We start from the raw sequence: 20,182 nt of genomic DNA on the forward strand, positions 1-20,182 counted from the left end.
TCCAGCTGAGATCAGGGCCCGGCTCTGGCCCATGCCTGTGGTAAGAGTGGGACTATCCCTTGTGGAGCTGACAAGGGCTGACTCTCTCTAAGGGTGGCTAAGGCACTACTGGCCACTCTGGTGCCCCAGGATGGCACAGGCAGGTCAGAACCTGGCTGTCACTCCAGGCCAGCCTTCTGCCACTGACTGGAAAGGTGGGCTCAAACACAACTGCAGTTAAAAGAGAGGAATTGCCCCGGAGGTGAATGCAGTCATAGGGGAAAAGGAGGTGAGAGGCCTGCTCTACTCCCCCTGATCAGATGCCATCTGAGGGCACATGGCTGACATGTTTGAAGAAAAACCCAGAGTCAACTCAGAGCCCAGCCTGATAAAAAGTGACTATGATGATGAAGAGATTCAAAATTATGCTGCAGAAGGAATGGCTGGAGGGTCTAGGCGTATTTCACCTGGAAAGAGGAAGCTTTAAAGGAGATGTGAGTCTTTTGTCCAAATGTGTAGACTGACTAAATTCTTTAAAGAGTTTTATGTTTGTGTATATCTGAAGGGTCCAGAACTAGCATCAAAGGGTAGAATTTAGAGGGAGGAATACTTTGGATTAAAATTAGGGGCCACATACTTTCTGTGAGGGTATCTTGATATTGGCTGCCCTGTCGCATTTAAGAAAGGATGGGATGATCATTTGTAAGAGAAGCTGTAGAGCTGATCCACAAACTAAGGGAGTTCTGAAGTCTATTCTAGTTTGGAATCCTATGGCCCTGCTGCAGGTGCATCTGGTTGGCTGGACTGATTGCTATCACAGGGGCAGAGGCCACTGTGTGTGATCACTTAGGTCAGTGAAATCAGTAGAGGCCAAGCGGCTGCACCACTGGAGGACAGCAGGTTGCCCTGATCCTGAATCCCTTCAACGCTGAATCCCTTCTCACGTCTGTTTGAGACAAGCCACTTTCAGCTGAGATGCACTAGATCCTTCAAGCCTCTCTACCACCCACAGGGTCACCATCTGCTGGAGTGGCCAGTGGGGCTGCAGGTTACCCATCAAAGCCCAAGCTATGAAATTGTCATTGAGAGGAGTGCCTTAGACATAGAGCTCATTTGGTGGCAAAGATCAGAAGCTTGTTCAAAGCAGCCTGGAATTTTTAAAAGAATAAGGGAAACATGTAAAGGTATGCATTTTTAAGGTTTAAAGTGGTTTTGCAGAAACTCAAGAAAAGCTGAACATCAGGAGTGAGGGGGGACAGGAGTTAAAGCCACAAGAGTTCACCAGTCTTTCTACTAGCGTGCTACTATCCATGTGACTCAGCTCTTATCCTCAGGGCTGCTTATTCCCTCTCCTTGTGTCTCTTCACTCGAAACCCAGGAGAGGACTGTGATTGCTAGCTAGTTGATAGATTGGCTGGTTGGATCTCTTTTTTTTTGAGACAGAGTCTCACTCTGTCACCAGGTTGGAGTGCAGTGGCGCGATCTCGGCTCACTGCAACCTCTGCCTCCCAGGTTCAAGTGATTCTCCTGTCTCAGCCTCCCAAGTAGCCGGGATTACAGGCACACGCCACCACGCCCAGCTAACTTTTGTATTTTTAGTAGAGATGGGGTTTCACCATGTGGCCAGGATGGTCTCGATCTCTTGACCTCATGATCTGCCTGCCTCGGCCTCCCAAACTGCTGGGATTACAGGCGTGAGCCACCGTGCCTGGCCAGCTGGTTGGATCTCTTACCCATCCCCAGACTAATAAACCCTAGCCTTCAGGGCCTGATTATCGAGGGCTGTACCTAGAGCAAGTGAAGCTAGAAAGAGAAATTGGGCTTGGCAGAAACATTGACCAAATCCTTCAATACTGAGGACAACCAAGAGTCCTGAGTAACCCAGCAGGATGTGCACCCAACCAGTCCATACTAATTTGGGGTCATTCATACCTTTGCAGTTTTAACTCCTTTTCTCTTCCTCCACTTGCTTTTCTCTTTATATCAACAAAATCTTATTGCTCCTTATTGGTTCAATCATCCCAAAATACATCAGTATAATATATATAATTACTAATATACAGTTGTTAGTGAGTGAATTAATTAGAATGAATAATCAAGGCTTGATGTTCAATGAGTTTGTAATACCTAAACCAGAGTTTAGGTAGGTATTATATACATTATTTACCTAAACTCTGGTATTATATACAGGCGCTTGGGCTAGCAGGCATACTGATGTATTCTGGGATCATTGAACATCAAGCCTTGATTATTCATTCTAATTAATGCACTCATTAGTAATTGTAACAAATAATTATTAAGTGCTGAATTATGAGCATAGCTCTCTTCTAGAAAAACGGAGGAATAATCTGTGGTTTTTGTCCTCAGGCAGCTTGCAGTCTATCTGAGAAAACAAGACATACCCTCAAGCAGATAAATGCCATTTACAGTCATTCCTATGATCTCAGCACTATGCGGGTTTAATCAGCCTTCTGCTAAAAGGAACCAGGTCCAAGACATTCAGCATGGCATGGCAGCTAAGCAAGATCCAGTGTCTTCATTCAGCACTGACAGAGTCACTGTCTCTGAGCAGTACTTAGCTACAGAAACTTTGAAGCCTTCTGCAATTTATTATGCTGAGTGCATCTAATCAACATGTAGAATAAAGATGGAGCTCCAGAGAAGTTAGCACGCAATCTGGGTGACAGGTGCTGAGCAAGGACAGCCTCTTCCCAATACTCTCCAAGCGGCCTGCTGTTTCCAGGGAATGATATTATCATTCTTGGCATCTAGAACAGGACTCAATGTAAGATTGTCTACGGCAGTCACTGGCTACAGTTCATGGAAGCTTCAGGACTGCACTTGGCATGAGCTCTCAGAGCTATGGAAAAAAGAAGCTCTTAGGTGGAATATTTCTAGCTAAAAAATGTATAGTTTTTTTTGTTGTTGTTTCTGTTCCTTTCATTTTTATTTTTAGAAATAGGATTTCAAAGGGCCTTTGTCCTGGTCCCTCAGGAAAGAACATTGTCTAAAGTGTTCCCATCAACAATGCCTCAGGTGTTACAGGTCCCTACTCTTGGCCATCCAGCTCTGCCACCGTGCCTGGATTCTGCATTTTCAAAGGGACCAGCTTACCAGCAGCATCCTCTTCCTGCCGCCTCTTGACTCACACAGATCCCATCAATAAGCATTCACTGAGGCCTGCTCTAAGTGAGGCTCTGGGGAGAGTGCTGTGGGAGCTTCAAGAGCAATAGCAGCCCTGAGCTCCAGGAGCTTCCCCTCTGAGGTGGGGAATTGCAACGCATGGAACGTCTCCAACACACAAAGCAGACTCTTGCTGGGCTTCGAACTGGAATTGCATTGATCGTATTAACTTGGGGGAGACCTGATATATTTAAAAGAAAAAAATAAGCTGGGCATGGCGGCTCACGTCTGTAATCCCAGCACTTGGGGAGACTGAGGTAGGTGGATCATTTGAGGTCAGGAGTTTGAGACCAGCCTGGCCAACATGGTGAGACCCCGTCTCTACTAAAAATACAAAAATTAGCCGGGCGTGGTGGGTGCCTGTAAGCCCAGCTACGTGGGAGGCTGAGGCAGGAGAATCGCTTGAACTTGAGAGATGGAGGCTGCAGTGAGCTGAGATCACGCCACTGCACTTCAGCCTGGGTGACAGAGTGAGACTCTGTCTCAAAAAATAAAAAAAGAAAAAAGAAAAAAATATAGGCGATGGAACAGAAAAGTGGGCAGTGGCTATGAAGATGCAATCCAAATATAAGGTAATACTTATCACCAAAGAAATAGCAATTAAGACGACCGTGAGACAGCATCTTGTGTCTGTCAGATTGGAGGAAAAATACTAAATTGAATAATGTGAATTGTTGTTGAGGATTGTGGAAATAGCCTTCCATGAAACGTTTCTAGAAGTCTAAATGAGTGTAGACACTCCAGAGAGCAATCTGGCAGTATTTAGCAATCCCACACCTGGGCATATAACTTGGACAAACTCTGATTATAACAGACTAGGCCCAAGGATATGTTTATTACAGTATTATTGGTGGTAGTGAAGAGTTGGAGGCAATATAAGTTTCTACCACAAGGAGGGTTGATATGAGCGTTTGATGAATAGTATGCAGTAGTCAGAATAATAAAACAGATGTACACTCAGCATGGAGAAATCTGAATGAGATACTGTTGGCTGATGACAGTAAGACATGGATTGAGATATATAGTAGAGTGTCATTTATATAAATTCAAAACACATGCACAAGATGATCATGTCTCTAGTAGCTACAAAAGTGCTTGATACAGAGTAGGCCTTCAGTAAATTGTTTTACTCGTTGTCAATAAAAATATATATACTAAATAAATATCTAACATTTATGTAAGTTAAGAATACATAGACATATACATATTTTAAGGGTATATACAAATGCGAAACATAATTTAAGGGTACGGCTCTTCTGGATAGTCCAACGTTCAAATGGAGTTCTCTGGAGTGAAGTAAAATTAATTCAAAAACCTCTGTTGCATCCAAGGTCAAATGCTCTCACAAACACCCACTCTCTGTTCCCTGGTTTAATACTCACTGAGTAACATTCTGAAGCCTGAGACTTTTATACATACCCAGTTGCCAGAAAAGGCACAAAGAAGCTTTCCCCAAAAGAAAATACATGAATATTCCATTTATTTAAAAACATCCGAGCAGGTCTAAGCAATATAAATTAATATGGCAGCATCAGTGTCTTGTGAGTTAAGATGAGTGTCCTAAGATTTAGTTGCTTAACTGATTCCTCTATGTCCCTAAATCAAATGATGAAATACAGATTTAGGTTCCATTTTTTTGAAAGAATACTTCATAGGTCATTCTGTCTACTTCCTACTGCACCACATTTAGGAGGGAGGCACATCATGTGTGGTTGTCTCTTTAGTAATTCTGAGATTGGTCAAGGGGTCCAGGTGGTGTCTGACCTTATTCCATCATTACAAAAGAAGTCACCATCTACTTTTTACCTAGTGGTTTCAGTATCTTTGGATAATCACTGCCTGGATTTATCAAGGTTTCCAAAATGATTTTCTAATTCTGTGGTTCCTTCTATATACATTAGCTGGGATTCTTCAAAATGTAACTTACAAAACAAACAAAATCACTATCAAGACTTGACATTCCTTCTTCCTTATCAATTTTCAGAATAGTGATAAAAGTTACCAATAATTATTTCTAGTGGAGACCAATATGTTTTTCTCATCATTATATACTTTTTTTTTTTTGAGACAGAGTCTTGCTCTGTCACCAGGCTAGAGTGCAGTGGTGTGATCTCTGCTCACTGCAACCTCCGCCTCCTGGGTTCAAGCAATTCTCCTGCCTCAGCCTCCCAAGTAGCTGGGACTACAGGTGCACACCACCATGCCCAGCTAATTTTTGTAGTTTCAGTAGAGACAGGGTTTCACCATATTGGCCAGGATGGTCTCGATCTCTTGACCTCGTGACCTGCCCACCTCAGCCTCCCAAAGTGCTGGGATTACAGGCATGAGCCACTGCACCCAGCCCATAAATTTTTATATATTTGATGAGGTTGAATTAATTGCCATCATTATTCTCTTTTCTCTCTCTCTTTAGGATCTCTTAAACAGCTTATATTCAATAAACTGCATATGTTTAAATGGCACACTTTGTAAAGTTTGGTCATACTATACAGTCACAAAAGCATAATCGATGTAGCAAACATATCTATTGTAATCTAAAATGTCCTTGTGCCTTTTTTAACCTCCTGCTCCTCCTCCATACTATATCCCCAGGCGACCTCTGATTTACTTTATGTTGGAATTTTTGAGAAATTCATACAAATGGCATTATTTAGTATGTACTCTTTGTGTCTGACTGCTTTTACTCAGCATAATTATTTTGAGATTCAACATGTTGTCTGTATCAATACTTTTAATTGTCAAGTGGTATGCTATTGTATGACTATGTCACAATTGTTTAGCCATTGATGAACATTTGGGTCGTTTCCAGTTTGGGGTTACTACAAATAAAGCTGCTAAGAACATTTTTATATAAATCTTTGTGCTGACATAGATTTTATTTCTATGGGATAAATACCTACTAGTGGAAAGGCTACATCAGATAGTAGGGTATATACTTAACTTTTCAAAAAAAACGGCAAATGTGCTTTCCATAGAAGTGCTATTGCACATTTCTCCTGAGCATGAGAATTTCAATTCTTCCCCATTCTCTCCAATATTTAGTATGGTCAGACCTTATAATTTTATCCATTTTAATAGGAGTATATTATGGTTTGAATGTGTCCCCTCCAAAATTCAGGTGTTGACATTTAATGGCCAATGTGATAGTATCAAGAGATAGGACCTTTAAGAGGTGGTTAGGTCCTGAGGACTCCTCACTCATGAATGGGATTAAGAGATTTCGTGCAGCTTTTGACTCCCTTGCTCTTTCACCTTTCACCATGTGAGGACACAGTGTTCCTCCCCTCCAGAGGACGCCACAACTGGGCACAATCTGGGAAGCAGAGGGCAGTCCTCAATAGACAAAGGAACCTGCCAGCATCTTGATCTTGGACCTTGCAGCCTCCAGAAACTATGAGAAATACATTTTTGTTCTTTGATAAATGACCCAGTCTTCTGTATTTTGTTATGGCAGCACAAAAAGAACTGTGACACTGTGTACATGTACTTAATCGTGGTTTTACAGTAGTCTCCCTTTCTCTGCTGTTTCACTTTTTTGTTGTTTGTTTGTTTGTTTGTTTGTTTTGAGACGGAGTCTCGTTCTTGTCGCCCAGTCTGGAGTGCAATGACGTGATCCCAGCTCACCGCAACCTGTCCTCCTGGGTTCAAGCAATTCTTCTGCCTCAGCCTCCGAAGTAGCTAGGCTTACAGACACGTGCCACCACACCCTGCCAATTTTTGTATTTTTAGTAGACAGGCTGTTAGGCAGGCTGGTCTTGAACTCCTAACCTCAGGTGATCCGCCCACCTTGGCCTCCCAAAGTGCTGGGATTACAGGCATGAGCCACCGCGCCCAGCATGCTGATTCACTTTCTGCAGTTTCAGTTACCCACAGTCAACCATGGGCCAAAACATAGGTAAGTACGGTACAAAAAGATATTTTGAGAAAGACCACATGCACATAACTTTTATTATAGTATATTGTTATAATTATTTTTATTATAATAATATTTTATTATATAATATTTTATTATTAGTTGTTGGTAATCTCTTACTGTGCCTAATTTATAAATTAAACTTTATCATAGGTGTGTATGTATAGGGAAATCACAGTATACATAGGGTTTGGTAGTATCTGCTGTTTCAGGCATCCATTGGAGGTCTCAGAGCATATTCCCCGCTAGATAAAGGAGGGCCATTGTAATTTGCATTTCCCTAATAACCAATGTTACTAGACATTTTTTCATGTGCATATTTCCCATCTGTATGTCTTCTTTGGAAAAGTGTCCCAATCTTTTGTCTATTTTTACATTGTGTGGGTTTTTAAAAATTATTGAGTTTTGAGAGTTCTTTATCCAGTATATGCTTTGCAAATATTTTCTTCCAATCTGAGGCTTACCTTTTTACTTCCTTAACAGTCTCTTATGAAGAGCAGAGAATTTCTAATTTTGATGAAGTTCAGTTTATCAATTTGTTTTTCTTTTATAAATTGTGTTTTTGGTGCTGTATCTAAGAAATCTTTGCCTAAACCAAAGTTACAGAGATTTCTTTTCCTATATTTTCTTCTAGAATATTTATAGTTTTAGGTTTTACATTTAGGTATTTGATCCACTTTAATTTTTTATATAGCATAAAATAGGAATCAAAGCTCCTTTTATTTGCATATGTATATCCAATTGTTCTAGCACCGTTTGTTGAAAACACTATCCTTTCACTATCAAATTGCCTTGCAAAAAATATTTGCAATTTTTTAAAATATATGAAAAATTAACTTAAAGTGGATCAACCTTTGTTGACAATCAGTAGTCTAAGTATGTGTGTATCTATTTCAGGGCTGTTAATCTATCTTTATGTCACAAATACACTGTGTTGATTATTGTAGCTTTATAGTAAGTCTTGAAATTAGGTAGCATTAGTCTTACCATTTTGTTCTTCTCACTCAAAGTTGTTTTGGCTATTCTAGGTTCTTTGCATTTCCATATAGAGCCTAGAATCAACTTGTCAATTTCCACAAAAGAACCCCCTCAGGTTTTGGTTGGAAGGATATTGAATCTATAGATCAATCTGAGGAAAAACGACATCACAATATTGAATTTTCTGACCCATGAGCATAGTACATCTATCCATTATTCAGGTCTTTAAAAAATTCTCTCACAATGTTTTATAGTTTTCAGTGTTTACAGCTTGCACATCTTTTGTCAGACAAGGACTTCATATTGTTGATGCAACTGTAAGAGGTATTTTTTGAAATTTAAATTTCTGTTTGTTGATAGTGTATGGAAGTACAATTGATTATTGTATATTGATCTTATATCATTGCAGTAGCCTTTTTGTAGAATCCATCCTATTTTCCACATGGATAATCATGTCATGAAGAATAAAGACAGTTTTACTTCTTTCCTTAAAATCTGGATTCCTTTTATTTCTTTTTCTCCCCTGGTTGCACTGGCAAGGATTTCTAGCAAAATCTTTAATAGAAGTGGTAAGAACCAACATTCCTGACTTGTTCCTGTTAAGTATGATGTTAGTTGTAGATTTTTCTTAGATGATTTTTGTTGGATTGGGAACATTTTCCTCTATTTATAGTTTGTTGAGATGTTGGAATAATCAGGAATAGACGTTTGATTTTATCGTTTTTTTCCTGTTTATATCAAGATGATAATATGGTTTTCATTTTTAATTAATATGACAAATGACATCAATTTTCCAACATGAAACCAACCCTCCTTTCCTGGAATAAACTCCATATGAAACTCATATATTATCTTTTTTACATATTGTTAGATTTGATTTGCTAAAATTTGGTTAGAAATTTTGCACCTTTGCTCCTGAGGGATATTAATATGTAGATTTTTTTTTTCATCTTTTCCGGGTTTTGGTATCAGTAATGCTTGTCTCATAAGAAGTTGAAAAACAAGACGACTGGGCACATTGGCTCACACTTGTAATTCCAGCACTTTGGGAGGTTGACGCGGGCAGATCGCTTGAGGTCAGGAGTTTGAGACCAGCCTGGCCAACATGGTGAAACCCTGTCTCTAATAAAAATACAAAAATTAGCCGGGTGTGGTGGCACATGCCTGTAATCCCAGCTACTGGGGAGTCTGAGGCAGGAGAATCATGTAAACCTGGGAGGCAGAGGTTGCAGTGAGCCGAGATCATGCCGCTGGACTCCAGCCTGGATGACAGAGTGACACTGTCTCAAAAAAAAAAAAAAAAAGAAAAGATAAGAAAAGTTGAAAAACATTTCTTCCTCTTCAATTTTCTAAGAGTTTTGTAAAATTGATATTTCTTCCTTAAATGTTTAATTGTGTATGTCTGCTGGTGATTAATTCTTTCAGCTTTCATATGTTTGAAAGTAGTTTTTATTTTTACCTTATTTTTGAAAGATATTTTACTAGGTATAGAGTACTAGGTTTACAGAGTTTTTCTTTCACTTAGTGCTCAGTGCTTTTTTTAGATGTTGCACCATTGTCTTTTCACTTGCATTGTTTCCTATGAGAAGTCTGCTATCACCCTTGCATGTGTTCCTCTGTAGATAAATGTACTGCTTTGAAAAATTTCTCTTATCACTGGCTTTGAGTATTTTTATTATGATGTATCTTGGTGTAGTTTTCTTCATAATTTTTGTGCTTGAGATTCATTGAACTTTTTGGATTGTAGTTTTACAGTTTTCATCAAATCAGGGGGAAAATTTTGATCATTATTCATCAGATATTTTTCTATTTCCCCCCTTCTTTAGGATCCCCTATTATATTAAAAACTTGAAGTTGTGCCACAGCTCACTGATGCTTTTTTCATGCTTTAAACTTATTTTTTCTATATTTTTTATTTTGAATGTTTTTTATTGCTTATGTCCTCCAGTTCATTAATCTTTTTAAAAAATGTCAAATCTACTGTTAATCCCCTCATCCCATTCAGTGTGTTTTTCATCTCACACATTGTAGTTTTCATCTCTAGAAGTCTAATTTTAAAAATTTATGTTCCATGTCTTTCTTAACTTTTTGAACATATTGAATACAGTTATGGTAATTGCTTCAAGGTCCTTGTTTGCTTATTCTAGGATCTGTGTCAGTCCTGGATTGGTCATTAAGTGTCATTTCTTACTAAGAAGACCAGGCTTCCTCGGAAAAACGAATAATTACAGATTTGGGACAAGAAATGTCCAAGAAGATCCTGGGGCATCTTTCAGTGTCAGAAAAAAGGAAGTCATCAAAGACCTCTTGCTACTGAGTTTTCATTTTTGCCAGGCCTTTTCTCTTAAGAGATAAAACTCTCTCTTAAGAGAGAGTTCATGCTAATATTTCCAATTCAAGTTTAACATTATAAGGCCTCTGTTTGAATTCTTTGATTTTATACTCATACCTCTTTTCCTGTGCTGTTTAAATAGATATGCATATAAGAATATGTAGAGTGAAATGGCATGATGTCTAGGATTCAATGTAAAAACTTCAGCAAAGATAAAAATACAAACAAAAAAGATAAAATGTTGCAAGATTTTGGTAATGAATCTAGGTGACAGGTATTTGGAGATGTCATATAGTATTCTATGTGAGTGCTTGAAATTTTTTAATTTAATTTTTTAAAAAGAGAGATAGAGATTGAGAGAGGCAGATCCTCTTGCCTAATAAGATTGGCAACTTCATACTTTCTCACTCCCCTTTCCCCACCCAGGCTGTTGCAACATTGGCTTGTGCTTACATTTTGGTGTTCAGATCCATCTTCATTTTTTTCCCTAGGGATATTTCTTACTTTCTTGGAATTCAAATAATGAATTTAAAAGAATATTACAGGTTTTTAACATTTCTAGATGTTTTGTAGTAGGAAAGATTTTAGGTAATCTAATCCACACTATTTCGGGAAATGGAGGTTTTTAGCTGTACTTTTAAAATAGATTTAATTGTTTCTTAATATACAAGATGCAATCTATAAAGTGGCCATCTCATCTTACAAATACATATTATTGGTGCCCAAAAAGTATAAATGAATGAAAGTAATCCTTATCCTCACTCTTAGAAACAATATAATTCAAAGTGTGTTTCCTACCTTCCAGGTGTTGTTATAATAATTTATGTATATAGAGGCTAACATAGTAATGTTTTCAATGGGTGGGAGCATTACAAAGCTTTTTGTTTGAATTTTGCCTACAGAGCAGTGGGTGTACAGCACTTAGCCAAGTAATGAAAAACATCATTTTAAACTGCACAGAGGCCAACAGGTTACAAAGCATTATCTCATTTAATCTTCACAGTGACCTTACAGCACAGCAGGTATTGTCATTCTACATTCACAGATGGAGGGACTGAAGCCCAGGAGGTGAAGCAATACAGCATGACTCACACACTAAATGCCAGTGCCAGGACTTGAGCCTCAAGGTTACGCCACCCCACAGCATTTGTCCTCCAAAAGGCCAGGCTATCTTCTCACAATGGCTGTCAGTGTGTTCATTTTCAAAACCTAAACTAGCTAAGTCTTAAAAGATGAAAACAAAAAAAAAATTAACTGAGAAGAAAGGCACCCACAGCTTCAAAATCCAAAGAAGAAAGTAGACCCTTTTGTTTTAGATCAAGGGAAACCAAAAAACAAAAGCGGTGAGACAGAATAATCCCTGAAGGAAAACAGTGACCTTCTCCAGGTTTAGGAAGATGGTCAAACCCGCATGCCCCTCCATGCTTCTAGGAAAACGTACTACACATATTCTTCAGGCAGATGCGAACGCTCCGAAGGGGCGCCCCTCTGCAGCTGGCTGACTAGCCCTCCTCTGCTCTGTCGTTTTCATCCAAACATTTAGATCTGTGGCCGGGTAGATATTAGTGGCTGGGTCAAAAAGACAGTTCTGGTATGAAATATTTATACTTAATTGGCCTCTGTGTCTGTCTGTGTAGTTTTGCCAAGCATTTTAATAGTTTTCCTTGAGTATTCTTTATTCTTTTTTGGAAAGAATGCTATTCGGGGTAAGAATCGGGGGGGAGTAGGGGACACAGCACAAAAGGTTGTCTCCTCTGAAGGCTTTGGGCACTCTTCCCAAAACAGATGCAGAAGGCAACACTGGCCTCTGCCTTGAAAATAATGTGGGATATTTATCTTGAAGTTCACCATTGTTATTCTTTGCTTCTTAGCCTTTCTGATTTGAATTCCAGTTTAGTCTTGATTTTGTAGAATAATCAAAGTAATGAATTGGAGGAAAATTATAATTTCTAGTATACAATAGGATGAGATAGAGTGTAACTTTTCATTTGCAATTTAATTTTTATTGTATCTTATTTATTTACTTATTTATTTGTAGAGACGGTCTTGCTCTGTTGCCCAGGCTGGGGTGCAAGTGGCACAATCATAGCTCACTGCACCCTTGACCTCTTGGGCTCAATCAATCCCCCTGCCTCAACCTCCTGAGTAGCCAGGACTGGAGGCTCATACTACCATGCCCAGCTAAGACAGGGTCTTGCTCTGTTGCCCAAGGTGGTCTCAAACTCCTGGCCTCAAACAGTCCTCCTACCTTGGCCTCTCAGAGTGTTGGGATTACAGGCGTGAGCCACTGCACTTGGTCTGCAATTTAACTTTTAAATAAGGCATTTATTTGAATAATTCTTATCCAGTATTTTAAAAATATATTTTTATCATTAAATGGTAGTATATACATTTGTCATTAAAAAGTACAAAGTATTAAAAAATATAAAGGGAACAAAAATCACCCACAATTCTACCATGCTGAAAAAAAATTATTAAGTGTATCCTGTTCCAATGTTTTCTATACATTTTAATTTCTCTTAAAAATTTGAATTTTATTATATATATATATATAGTATTTCTACACCTTGTTATTGTGAAAATTATATAGCAAGTGTTTCTCTGTTATTGCCATTCTTGTAAACATAGTTTTTAACAATCTTCATGTTATTCCAAACTATAGATGGTCACAGTTTATTGGGCGAGTCCATTATTTAATTTTTTTCATTTTGGTGTATTAACAAAACCGTCATGTGCATTCTGTAGTTATATCTTTGTCTGAATCTTTGATTATGTCTCTACCACACTTTCCTAGAAGAGAAATTATAAAAACAAAGGATCAGCACAATTTTAAGGTTCTCATTAAATATTTTAATTTTTTTTTCCAAAAACAAACTCCCAAGTTACACTCCCACAAGTTGTGGATGGGAGGGCTGGATTTCCTGAACCCTTCCCAGCATTGCTCGAGTTTCTTGGTTCCTCCGCTAGAGAAGAGGAGCCCCAGAGCTCTGTAGGCTCCAGGTAAGGTTGACCCTCCCCGTCGTCCACCCCTCTCCCACAGGGTTGATGCAGGGCAGTGCTCCGTGTGTTTCCCCATGTGTTTCTTCCACACATCCATGAGCAGGAGCAAGGAGGAATGGCAGAGATCTGAGTGCTTCTGGAAAGGCCCTCATAACTCCCCCTTCCCAGCACCCCAAACCTCTGGCCAACAATCCATCACTGCAATCTGCCTTATTGACCCACAGAACCACTCCCATCTCACCCTTCACCACAAACTCCCAGATTATCTCACCTCACCCAGACACATTCCCACACAACTCATCCAACCTGGATGCACCGTCTACTCCTCCCCACTTTTGAAGACTTCTAGTCAGTCATCAGCTGAATCCCCTATATCCTCAACCTCCTACTTGGTCACTCCTCTCAACTTCTTGCTCTAATTAGAACTTGGCTCTCCCCTGATGACACCATGTTCCCTGCAGCGTTTTAACATCATAGCTCATTTTTCTCCACATATCTTGAATTACTTGATCTGGAGTGGTGGATGTATGCTTCCTCTTCCCCATCAATGCTTCCAAACCATTCTCCCTTCACCCTCTCTAAATACCCCTAACTTTGAAACTCCTGTTGCAGAACATGGGCTACCCCTCCTGGCTTCAATCACCTACTTCTCCCTGTGACACCTCTCTTCATTTATTAAGGATTTCAGTGTATGGCTCACGTTCCCTGTCTCTAACACAACTCATGTCATAATTCTTGGTGACATCAATACCCACATTGAGTCTTCACTTGTTCCCTCTCTGGACTCCCAGTTCCTTGCCCTCTTCTCCAATGCCGTTGCTCTCCACCCCACCACTGACTCCACCCCACACAGCTACCTACTCGCAGGGTTCCACCCTTGGTGTTATCATTCCCAGTAGTTGCATCTCCTCCATAATCTCAACGTCAAGCCTCCCGTTCTCCAGCCACTGCCTCTTCTCTTTTTAACTCACTCCCCAGTACTCCAACCATTCTTTGTCTCCAGTAGGATGATCCCCAACAATCCATTGGTTCTACCCTATGCCCCTGCCCCAAACCTTGGAGTCACTCTTGATTCTTCCCTGCTATGCTCTGTAAATCTATTTGGCTCTCCTTTGTATATACAGATGAAGTGACCACTTCTTAGCACCTCCACGATTGACACCTCGTCTGTCACCACCTCTCTGCCTGGGTGACTACAGTGGTGGCCCCCTCCCTGCCCTCCAAGTGCCCACGCTTGCCCCTACAGTCTGTTCCCAACACAGCTGCCAGAGAGACCATCTTGCAATGTAAGTTAGATCATGTCTCACCTCTGCTCAAAACCCCTAAGTGGATTCTCATTCAGAGTAAAAGCCAAAGTTGTTTCTGTTCATTTGTTTTTAATTAACGGACTTAATTTCTTAGAGCAGAAGACTAAAGTTTTTGCAGTGCGTACAAGGCCCTGTGGGATGATTCCTCCCCGTCCATCCACTCCTCCAACCTCACCTTCTACCTGTCTACACCTTGCTCACTCCCCTGCAGCCTCATCCCATCCTGGATATTACTTGAAGACATCAAACCTGATCCTGCTCGGGGTCTTTGCTTGTTCCTCTACCTGGAAGCTTCAGCCCTCCATCTTTCACTTCCTCAGGTCTCTGCTCAAATGCCATCTTATGAGAGACGCCTTCAAAAACCCTCCATAAAAAGTAGCAACCATCACCGCCAGCCCCGCATCCCTGTCTCCCAACCGCCAGCCCCACGTCCCTATCTCTTACTCTGCTTGCCTGTTTCCTTTCTTTTTTTTCTGTCTTTCCTTTCTTTCTTTCCTTCTTTCTGTCTTTCCTTTTTCTTCTCTTCCTTCCCTCCCTCTTTCACTTTTTCTCTCTTTTGTCTTTCTCTTTCCTTCTTTTTTTCTCCTTCCTTCCCTCTCTTCTTCCTTCCTTTCCTTTTTCCTTTCTTCTCTTTCTTTCTCCTTCCGTCCTTCCTTCCTTCCTCTCTCTTTCTTTTTCTTTTCTCTCTCTCTCGCTCACTTCCTATTTCTTTCTTGCTTCTTTCCTTAATAGACTGTTTTTAGAACAGTTTTAGGTTTATGGTAAAACTGAGGGGAAAGTATAGAATTCCCATATGCCCCCCCACCACACACAGCCTCCCCCACTGTCAACATCCCACACTCCAGAGTGGTATATTTGTTACAATCCATGAACTTACACTCCCCCTTCCAACCCCATAGTAATTATCACCACTTGACACACTAAATATGTGCCCAATAATTTGTTTATTGTCTATTATGTTCCTCTCCAGAATGTAAGCTCCCTGAGGGGTGGGGGCCTAGCGGATTTCTTTTTCTATGGAATCCCCAGGCATGCCTGATGTAATAGCCACTCAAAAATATATTTGTTGAGTAAGTGAAGGAAAAATGTGATAGGCAAACCAAAAACTTTGGTATTTTGCTGTTTTAATTTGCATTTCTTTGGTTATTAATCATCTCAAACATCTTTTCATGTGTTTTTTGGCCATTTGTATTTTTTTGCAAATTGTCCATTTGCTTTTACCCATTTTCCCTAGGAATGTTAGTGTTTTCCTTATTAACCGTTAAGTGCTTAACCTGTTAAAAATATTAATTTTCAGTGTCTTATTTATTAAAAATATTTTGCCAGTTTGTTTTTCTACCTTAATTTTGTTTATGCTCTTTATGTATTTTACTTACAGAAGTTTTAAATGTTTGGCAGCTAAGTATGCCAGTATTTTAATATATGTTTTATTTCCCATTATGTTTATATTTAGAATGCCCTTTCTCAACCCAATGCCAGTTAACTTTTCACTGGCATTTTCTTCTAATTCATCCACTCAATAAATATTAAGCACTGTTGGAACCAGGTTTTATTCCACGGGCTGGGAATAAAACAGTGAGCAAACTGTTTTAAAAAAGAGCTTGCTCTCTCAGAGCACATACTCTCATATTTTATTACTTAATGTTTATGTTTAACACTTACCTTTCGCTAGAAGTTTTATAATTATACAGTATGGCATAAGAACCTAAGTTCATGCTTTTTCCTTTTTTTAAAGTAACCTTTTATTGAAATGTAACATTTATACAGAAAAGTGCCCAAATCATAAGCAGACATCTCATTGGATTTACTGAGCACACCCAGGTATCCATCACCCAAGGGAAGCAACGAAGGTGACCCCACCCAGCATCTACCCTGTGTCCCTATCTTGGACATTGATTCTGCTCCAGAGGTCACAATCTCATGGCGCCAATTGCCATAGATTCGTTTTGCTTGGTCTTAAACTTTATATAAACGGCAACTTGCAAAAAGCGGAAACTTTAGTTACTGGATTCTTTTGCTGGCCTTATGCTTGTAAGATGCGTCCACAATGTTAAGATACATTTCTTGCAATAATTTGTAGAATTTACATCTTTACAATGTTCAACATTCCCATTCAGAATCATGATATAGATCTTCATTTAATCAAATCTGTGCATGTGTTAGAAAATTCAAAGAATGTATTTTTATAGTATTGTAACTTGGTAATTTATGGCTTTAGTTGCTATTGAGAGTAAATTTTCCAGCATATTTTTAAACTGGTTCTTGCTGATAAAATACCCGGTGATTAAAATACATGTATATAGTTGTCATTTTACATATAAAATATTTTAATCAGCTTGTCTTTGATTACTGGTAAAGTAAGCACTTTTCCTTGTGTTTATTGACCACATTAATTTTTACCTTTTAATTGCTGCTACTGCTGCTTCTGCTTCTTCTTCTTGTTCTTCCTAGTTATTCTTGTTAATTTTAACAATTCTTTATATTTTAAGGATATCTTTGGAATATGTTGTGAAAGTATTTTCCCAGTTTATCTTTTTTTCTTAACTTGTTGCTATTTTTTGACGTATTTTAAAATATGTGCAGAGGCAAATCAATCATTTGTTTATTTTGTGATACCTTCTTTGCATTTATTTTTAGAACACTTTTTATTAAATGACTTATCTTCCCTTCCTTTTTTTGAGGTAATGTCTCTATTGTATACTATCTATATTTGTATCTATTTCTGGACTTTATATTTTATTCCATTGATATGGCTAGGTATAGAATTGTACAATTTAAATTATTATAGCTCTATAAAGCATTTCGATTTTTTTCAACGTGAGTCATTTTTCCTTATTCTGCTTTTCCAAACAATTTTGGTTGTTCTCATTTTTTCTTGCAAATAAAATATATGTATCATTTCACTGAATTCCAAACAAATAAAATCTCTTCAGATTTTGAATTGGAATTGCATTAAATGTGTAAATTATCTCCAAAAAGTTTACACCTTCCCATTATTTGTCCTCCTATCCAGGAAATTATACATCTTTTTATTTGTTCAAATATTCTTTTCTGCCCCTCATTAAATTTTTAACTTTTCTTTGAGTGCACTTTTCTTGTTAGGTTTATTTGTATGAATTTTATATTGTTTTGTTATTTTAAATTTAAATACTCTTTTAAATGTGTTGTTAGTTGGTTATTAGTGGTGTGTAGGAAAAGTATTTCTTATATTGCTATAATAATGATAGCTAAACTTTATGGAGTGAAACAAGGAAAGACAGTGTAACACAGGTGGTTAGGAGAAAGGGTTTTGGAGTCAGATTACCTGGATTCAAACGCCAGTCCTATTACTAGGTGTGTGACATTGGGCCTTGGTGTCCTCATTTGTACAATGGGGGTGATACGATACTTGCTTCATAGGATGCATATAAAGTGATTAGGTTACTCAAGTTTCTTTGGACAGACTAATCATATAACTTACAAGTAATAATTTTATCCTTTTTGATGTTTTTACTGTTTTTCTGTATGTCTTATAATGGGAATTTCTAGGAAAATGTTTACCAACATTTGTGGTAATTAACATCCTCAACTGTTTCCTGATTTTAATGAGAACATCTTTATTATTTCATTGTTAACTATGATGGTGGGTATTTGTTAATTAATAGGTCTTATTGGGAATGAATGTTGAATTTTACCACATGCCTTTTTAGTATTTATTGCGATAATCATTTTTCCTTTCTCAAACCTTTCTGTGTGATACTTTGTATTATTAGTTTTCTCACATTGATCCATCCTTGCATTTTAGTAATCAAATATCCTTGGTATGATATAGTCTTCTTCTAATATATTGCTGGATTTGATTTGCTAAAACATTTTAAAGCTTTTTCTCCATACTTGTAAGCTATATTGGTGTCAGTTGCCTCCTTTGTCCTAGGTTCATCAGACTTGTTAACAAGATTACAAGTTTATAAGTTAATTTGGAATTTATAAGTAGATTTGGAAAGATTTACATATATTGCTGTGTTCTGCAATAATTTGTTTAGAATGGGAATTAACTTTTTGTTGAAGGTTTGAAAAAACTCACCCATAAACAAACTACACACCCATCTGAGCCGCCTGACTTTATTGAATGCAGCCTTTGACAACTTATTTAGTATCTGCTATACTTACTGATTTATCAGGGAATCTACTTATTGAGTTAATTTATGTTTTCCTAGAAAATTCAACTTTATGCTGTCTTCAAGAGGCATACTAACTCATAAAAATTAAAAGACTGACCCAGAAAACACAGCAAAAAGAAAAATATCACGAAATGATTGTCAGTCCAATTAAAATTCAAGACTGGAAGAATTCGTGGGTCAGAGAAGGTAATATTTTGTTGACAAAGGATATGATCTTCCATCATACATATTAAGCCCTGAATAATGTAGCCAGGTCATATATAAAGGAAAACTTGTTCAAAGTGTAAGGGATTGACAGGGAAAAAAAAGCAATGGGAAACTTTAAAACATTTAACTCATTTCTTAACAGATCAAGTAGCAAAATATAAACGTGGATAAGGAGACTGAATACCTTTCTTATGTCTTCAGCAGGCAGGCTCGGCTGGCCCAGCAAGCATTCATCTCACAGAGCTCGGGTTTTACTGAGCTGGTTCCTCTGCCTGCTTCTCTGACTTGCTGACCCGTGGAGTACACGAGAACTACAACCCCCAGCATGCACTGCGGTCAGTGGCTTCCTCTGGGGCTTCCCATCCAGAATCCTTTATTCCCACCAGTCACCACTCTACCCTCTCCCTGAAGCAATTTCCAGCCATCTATCTGGGAACTGTAATCTTTCCACGTCAGGGAAAAAGACGATATAGAAGGTTGGATGGGTAGTATTCAGACTCCCTCGGAAAACAAAGCGCACTCATACAGGACCAGAAACCCCGTTTGCTGACTGGGACCGCCTGTGGGTCTCAGAGTCAGAGGGCCAAGAGGGAGCAGGAGACAAAACCAATGTCTTCCTACCTTTTCAGGAGGTCACCTGGCTCAGTGAGTTTCAGCAGATGAGAGAGAGTATGCTCTTCTCTCTTTCTCTCTTTTTAAAACTCCAACTCCACCTCCTTTATTTTGAATGGAAATCCCTCCTGATTGTGCTGTGTGCCCAGAGGAAGACAGCGACTGAACCCTACAAGACAAGTTTTCCCTCTAGTGAAGCTAATGAGGGCTTGCAAAGAGCAGTAGAAAGACATGAAGGTTTTAAATGCCTTCCTTCTTGGTTCCATCAAACAGGCTTATCCATGCCCTTCCAGAGCAATCAGCCACTGCTGCAGCTGCCACAGCTGCTGCTACTGGTCAGATCTAGCAGCCTGCTAAAGCGGATTATGCTGAGAAACACACACGCACACGCACACATTCACACATACATGCATGCACGCAGGCACACACACACATGCACACACACAACAACTATATTGCCTTCCACGATAGGGAGTTGAAGGTTGAGTTAGAAGGGAGAGAAGAAAAAGGG

At 38.9% G+C, this 20,182-nt stretch overlaps 1 long non-coding RNA gene across 1 annotated transcript; it reads right to left on the minus strand.

The window, feature by feature from the left end:
- Positions 1 to 12,684: 12,684 nt before the first annotated feature.
- On the minus strand, positions 12,685 to 19,341 carry LOC134807679 (uncharacterized). The gene is made up of 3 exons (XR_010148746.1): positions 19,244 to 19,341; positions 14,942 to 15,056; positions 12,685 to 13,175 (listed from the first exon to the last, which is right to left on the minus strand). It is a non-coding gene; the product is annotated as an uncharacterized LOC134807679 (long non-coding RNA).
- Positions 19,342 to 20,182: the final 841 nt, after the last annotated feature.

The sequence above is a fragment of the Pan troglodytes genome, chromosome 1, assembly GCF_028858775.2.
Source record: "Pan troglodytes isolate AG18354 chromosome 1, NHGRI_mPanTro3-v2.0_pri, whole genome shotgun sequence".
NCBI lineage: Eukaryota > Metazoa > Chordata > Mammalia > Primates > Hominidae > Pan > Pan troglodytes.